Raw genomic sequence first — 7209 nt, forward strand, 5'->3', positions numbered from 1 at the left:
ACAAACCCACTGCTTCTGTAGCTGACCAGAGGCTTCAGTTGTCCTCAGGAGATTCAGAGCCACATCCAGTTGCATAGACATGGACTGTAATGCTTTGCTGACATGATGAATTTTGGCCAGCATGTCATACCACACAACGCTACAAATGGAGAAGCGGTATGATCCAACCTCTTCAGCCAAAGACTGTGCCTCAGTTTTAATCATAGAATCTGTGGCTTTCTCCCTGACCTCAAGAAGGGCATCCCTCAACTCCGCTGTCTGGAATCTCACAGCCTGTACACTGTCAATGTGACTTTCCCATTTTGTATCAGACCAGGATTTCACAGTTGTTTTGATGTGGTGCTTTAGGATGGTCCACCTTTGTGTGGAGGCAGAGAATAGTGTAAGGTAGCCAAAATAGTTAATTGCATCTGTGGAGCTTTTTGCTGCATCAGCAACAACAAGATTAAATATATGTGCTCTGCATGGGACAAATAAAGCCCTGGGATTTTGTTTCAAAAGTCTGGCTTGGACGCCTTTTGACTTTCCCTCCATGTTGGCGCCGTTGTCGTAAGACTGTCCCCGGCAGTCTTCAAAGGGAAGGTTAAACTCTTCTAGTCTCTTCAGAATAAGGTTGGAGAGGCTTTCTCCCATGGATGATTCCACCTCAAGGAACCCCATGAAATGTTATTTTACTGTAGGGGTGTCTGTGTCATCTACTGCAACCATTCTAACTATAACAGATAACTGTTCTATATGGCTGAGGTCTGGGGTGCAATCCAAAATAATTGAATAGTATTTGGTTTGCTTTATCTCCTTTAACATATAGTGTAAAAACAATTCACCAATGCAATCAATTAGTTCATTTTGAGTATCCTTTGCTAAGTATGTTGTATGGCTGGCTCCTCTCTCCACACCAGCAACATGCTGTTTGAGGACAGGGTCAAACCTGACCATGAGCTCAACTTCCTTAAGGAAGTTTCCATTGTTTGGCTGGTATAGCCTGTCTGATTACCCCCGCAAAGGAATATTTCGCTCGGCCAAAGACTGTGTTATGGCCACCAACCTGGTCAGGACTTCACGCCACCTCCTCCTTTCAGCTTGAAGGAGTGCCATTTCCATTTGATCAATTGGCTGCGTGTCCCTGGTCTCAGTCGTCTGTCTTTGACTGGTGCCCTGAGTGCATGATGTGGTCCTGGGTGTCCCTTCACCTTCACCTGTATACAAGCAAATTGTATAGCCAGACAAGCAGTGAGTGAAATAATGAATGTGGTTGAATTTCTTTAAGAAAACAAGCTATTGTATTTTAATACACGCTAACTTTTTTTTAATTGTACTTTAAAGTATGGATGTGGCTTGAATAAATACTATTAAATAGACTCACTTGATGCAGGCTGTGTGTTCCTGGCCTGTGTGTCACTGGTCCCTGGAGTACTACTACTGGATGTCCCTACTCCTGCAGCTGGATCATATTTAAACACAGAGTTTATCCATGCTGTTTGTTACACAACTGCATTTGGTCATTTCTATCATCCTACCACTGTACCACATAGTTGCATTGTACAAATAAATTGTATCTCTGACCATGTAACTTGTAGTAGTTAAATTACAATTACTACCACCACTACTAGTATTACTAATCTATTAAGCTGCTACAAGGCTAAATAATACAACTGATTACAATTAGTAGAATTCATGTGATGTGATTATAAAAGTAATAATTGCTAATAATAATAATAACAAAAACAATAGTACTAGTTGTACTTACAAAGTTCAGATGAAGGATCAGGTGTCCTTTCTCCAGTAGTTGCCGGCCTCTGCAAATATTGCCTGAGTGCATCTGGTCATGGCCAAAAAAATCGAGTGATTGATTCAATCGAGTGATACTGGTCTTTTGACATTTACATCCATGTAAGTTAACTTAGGTTATCAGTGAAGTTACGTTTGCTAGTAATACGTAGCAAACTAGCAAAGTAATAACTAACAGTTAGTTAGTGATAGCTTAGTGACAGCAATGAAACGTTCAATATTAGGTGATGATGCACAAGCTCAATACTAAGCAAATGTATTTCATTTAACACCCTAATGGCTGAGATGAGAAGATTTACCTCTATACTGGGCTTTCTTTTTCTCTTCATCCTTTCTCCGTTTTCGTCCCTGTGCACCGGAGGGTTTATTACAGAGGTGTCAAACCGGTTCCACGGAGCGCCGAGTGTCTGCAGGTTTTTGCTCTCTCCTTGTACTTGATTGGTTAATTAGGTCACTGATTGGTTAGTTTCTACCCTCACCTGGTTGTGTAGGTATGAACTAGGAACCAATTTATAGGAAAAACAAAAACCTGCAGACACTCGGCCCTTTGTGGAACCGGTTTGACACCTGTGGTTTATTAGATTGCTTCATGTTATCAACGCGCCGCCAACAGCTACGCACTTGCCTAACGTAACGTAGCCGCGACCCTAGTGTTTTTTTTTTTTTTTACAGATGTAGAAATCAAGTTCTTGATACATTTCTTTTACTGATTTTCATATTAGGTAAATTAAAAAAATACAATTAAAAAAAAGGTCCCAACACATTTGTCGCCCAAGGCACATTTGTCGCCCTAGGCAACTGCTTACGTCGCCTATAGCAATTGCCGGCCCTGATGATCACGGTACTGCGTGGGATTCCAAATGGGGATTGTCTTGCCTTACACATGTGCAATTGATATTCGCTATAGCGCCATCTATGAACACAGCGGTGTTTAAACACAGTAAAGAACTGTCCCCCATGAAGCATTAAAGTCGAGGCTATAGGCGAGTCGTTGAGCCGGTACCATGCAGTGGAAAATGGGCATTAGTTCGGGAAAATATTATGGTAAGCAATGGCAGAGACGGCTGTTTCTATGTGTTTACTGTACATGTCTACACAAAGGCCCTTTACACAAGCAATTGTGCAATAGCCAAAGTCTATTTTATTTATAACTACCAATGTTGACCAAAATTCTGTACACTAAGATTTAACAATATTAAAATAAATCAAATAATCAGTACAAGAATAAAAGGGGTACAAGAATAAAATGAGTACAATAGCATCTCTGCTGGAAGAAAATGTCAACACAAGCAGATACAGCAGATCACAGCGCACTAGTCGGCCAGTCGGCCGCTGGTGGAAAGCCGCCTAAGATGCAAATTAGCTTAAGCAAATTTAGATCAGGAGAAAAGCAGCAAAAGCTGCTTTGCGTTAGATTTTTTGTTTAACACACAATGGAGGAGAATACATTAATGTCACGTCCTGGCTATGCCCCTAGCCATCTCTGGACAGGAGATGGCACCTCTAGCCACCTCCAATCCTTTTGGTCTCCCCAATTGGAGGGAGGTGTTGATAGTTGCCTCCAATTGGGGACCCTATTTATGTTCCCTGTTTAGCCACACCCTTGTGGTTCATTTTGGTTTTGCCTTTGCATGGAATACCCCAAGTCACTGGTTTTGTTTGGTTTGAGTCTTTCTTTTCATTAAAACATGGACTACACCCTTTACTTCGACTCTGCGCCTGGGTCCTACTCCTACCACAACCATGACTGAATGAACCACCAGCAAGCGACACGGCAGAGATGGACGGTAGGGGAACTCCTTTGTTGGCCTGACAGCGACACAACCCTGCGCTGCCCAGAGCCACAGCCGCCAGCTCCTCCTGCTGCCCAGTAGTCGCCACCGCCAGTTCCCCCCCGCTGCCCTGTTTTCGTCGCTGCCCGAGCCTGCCCTGGACTGGCCGCCGCTGCCCAAGCCCGCTGAGGACTGGCCACCTCGTCCCGCAGCGCCCTCTCCTGCCCTGCAGCCGCCGCGTCGCCCCCTCCTACCCTGGAGCCGTTGCCTCGTCCCACGCCGCCCTCTCCTGCCCTGGAGCCGCCGCCTCGTCCCGCGCCGCCCTCTCCGGCCCCTGCCTCAGCGGCGCCCTCCAAACATGGAAATTGTGAGGAACCAACTGTATCAGTCCAGGAAAGGATTTGTGTGGCACATTCAATCGATCAACTACGAAAAGTACAACTGGCTTACAGCGTCGAAGCAACTTTGTTACTGTAAGTACGTTCTTATTTCTTTGGTACCTGTAATGTCGTTGATTTGGGCTTTGCGATGTCTGTGGTGCTGCGTCCTGTTATACTGCATAATGGTACTGTACATCCTTGATGGTTTAATTCGCCATGTATTCATGTTTATGTAATTACTAGTGTTGTAAGCCTCTTGTTAAATTGCTTCATTCTACTGTCAATGTGAATATGGGATGGTTATATCGAATGACAATAGCCTAATAGCCCATAGGATTAGGCAGCCATACCTGCTAGGAATATTAGCTTTGCGTCCATCGTGCTGTAGTTACTAATTGTTATTGGTAAGGATAAAGTGCCCCACTTTGGAAATCAAATGCCCCTCCAACACGTTTGTTTTGATTACTGACCGGTATTTACTTGACTCGTAAGCAGGTTAGGACTGTAACCAGCTAATGGTTTGTTTTAACCAGCAAGGTAGTAGATGAATGTAGCTGCCATGGTCAAACGTTATGCAGCGGCTAATGACTTTCAAGAGGGGATGATTACTTGTCATTTAAATTACACTATATGGGCTTAGAAAATACACTGACATAGGGGTATATAGGGCTATACCGAAATCGATTCTAGTTAGAAAATGTTTAGCTTTGATTTCGATCTGCAAAATTGAAGAGGACTTTGCGAATTCTGTGATTAAGTATCCACACGTCATTGATTGTGGCCAGCTGTTACTACTTCCACGATATCCATGCAACTGATGGTGTCTCTGGATATTGATTGTGCAGTACATCCAACCACTAGATGTGTTTACACTGCACCTTAGCCTAGAGCTAAGAGCATCTTAAGGTTAAGGGCCTCCTAAGCTATTTTGAAGTAGGAAAGCACCACCCTTAGCCTAGGGCTAGTTGGCCATGCTCTGGACCAGTGTTAGCACCGACTTTTCAGGGCTAGCCCCAGAATAATTGTGACAAAATAACGAGTGTGAACCAGGGTCAGGAACAAACCATAGAACATTAAGTGTCCAATCACAAAAGCTGTGCTTTCACTTAATTTCCATATGCTTGTGACGCGCACCGTTACCAACAGCTTCGTCTGTTTGGTCCTTTCACTCTGCAAAGCTTTGTTGTTTCATTACACCTCCTCTATCTTAGCGAAGTAGTTGTGCTGGAGTAGTTTCCTCTCCCTCCAGCAGGAGGCGTTGTAGTTGTTACGGGTGTTATGTTAACCTTTACTAGCATGAGAGTGAGAAAAAACAGCACATGTTGAAATATAGCTGATAGCAGAATCCACTTCTTACGTGATCCACATTCATCCTTCTTTGTCGTCTTACAGTCTAACATCCTTCTTTGTGTCTGAGTCTAACAGTGAGGCCAGAATGGTAGTTATTGCAGCTTGCTTTGGAAGTAAAACCAGCAAATATGTCGAAATAATTAAGATTGACTACATTTCTCTTTCTTTGCATAGTTATGACAAAATTGTTAAAGGAAATACCGACAGGGTGGGCATCTTGATCAGTCGATGTCATGAAGTTGTTGATTGAATTGTGGTAGAGTTGATCATGTGTCAGTGATGTAGGCTACAGTAACATTATTCGCATGCCAGAGAGAACGCAACATTTGCAGCTAATCATAGAATGTAAAATACCATTGTGTTGTATTTGTCCGTTAGCCCAGGGCGTAGGAACACAAGTGTGAATCCTTAGCCCAGGGTTGACAAACTCTTCCCATCGCATAGTACACCATCATCTAAGAAGGCTCTGATGTCTAAAATGTTTCTTTGATGGAATATTTTCTTGTGGACAGATTCTGCTTGTAAACAGTGCCAGTCTCTCAAGTACTACAAATAGGTGTGTGAATATCATCAGCAGTAGTAACTGGTTTTGCGTTTGTTATTATTTGGACATTTCAGATTATTATTCACAGCAACTCCAGTGAGCAATTTGACTTCATGGTCTTGCACAGAGTTAGAATGACAAGGTTTTACACTGTCGTTTCAGGTATTAGAATCAGCAATCATTCTTTTACAGACACAACACATAGGCTTCCATGCCACCCCTTGGCTAAACTTACTCCCTTATCTGTCATTCAGAATCTGATGTTGTGGAATAATTACTTACTATTGAGTTTATAGTGGAAAAGCTTATTAGTCATTTTAAAAGACTGCTCAGTTGTTGTTAGGTCAGGGTTTGTAAGGTGTGAGGTCCTATTGAAACTCAACGTTAGATAAAAACGCCATTAAACATCTTACATCTGAAAAAGTACTCCTGAAGCCCTAGGGCCTTGTCTCTCACTGACACTTAACTATTCTAAACCATGTGAATCATTTAAAACATTTAGGTGATTCATTACATTAGAGGATAACCACGGCAGACAAGTACAAAGAGAGATTGTCAGGAGATTACAGTGATGAAATGTATTATCTTGACAGCTCGAAATTCAAATTCCATTGCCGCTGAGCATGTACATTTTCCATCAGAACGCAAACATGTTTTAAGTACGTCTTCAGAGTCAATTAAATCAGATACTATTTAAATTACCATTTTTATTAACCTACAGGTTAGCAGTTTTGTAATTTTAAATCGCTTTTGGAAAGAGTTATTAGAGCAGCTTTCCCATGAACACAGAGACAAGGGTAATTCAAAGAGCAGAATTAATCAGGTAATGTCACTTCAAATCTACCTTTCAATTCACTTTAAACCTTTCTTTGTGATTTACTTACACTGAAAATGTTACTGAGATGTTACTGAGCGATTAAAAGTGGTCCTTAGGCAACACCAACCTGATGGCAAAAATATACTTTGTCGCCTGCCTAAAACAGTCTTGAAAGTCTAGTTATACATACAAAGAGTTGTGTAATATACATAGGAACATAATTATAAAAGCTTTTTACCAGATATTCATCTGGTAGGAACATTAGTTCTACAAATGCATCAGCTGCATTTGTGTTCTAGCGCTGCACCAATGACTGCATCTTGACAGGTTGCGTCATTGCTTGGTATGGTAGCTGGACCGCCGCTTGATAGGAAGGTACTTTGGAGTTTGGTTCAAACAGCCAAGTTCATCACCAAGGCCAAGATCCCTGCCATCCATGACCTCTACGCCGGGAGGTGTAAGAGGAAGGCTCTACAAATAATGAAAAACCCCAGCCACCCAAGACACAGACTAGGCTCTAAACTACCACAAGGCATGCGGTAACAGTGCCACAAATCT

General features: G+C 42.4%; 1 long non-coding RNA gene across 1 annotated transcript; it reads right to left on the reverse strand.

Annotated features, from left to right (window-relative positions):
* Window positions 1-1047: 1047 nt before the first annotated feature.
* LOC109615302 lies at window positions 1048-1849 on the reverse strand. The gene is made up of 3 exons (XR_003782007.2): window positions 1748-1849; window positions 1364-1441; window positions 1048-1196 (listed from the first exon to the last, which is right to left on the reverse strand). It is a non-coding gene; the product is annotated as an uncharacterized LOC109615302 (long non-coding RNA).
* Window positions 1850-7209: the final 5360 nt, after the last annotated feature.

This window comes from Esox lucius, chromosome 8 (genome assembly GCF_011004845.1).
Source record: "Esox lucius isolate fEsoLuc1 chromosome 8, fEsoLuc1.pri, whole genome shotgun sequence".
Classification (NCBI taxonomy): Eukaryota; Metazoa; Chordata; class Actinopteri; order Esociformes; family Esocidae; genus Esox; species Esox lucius.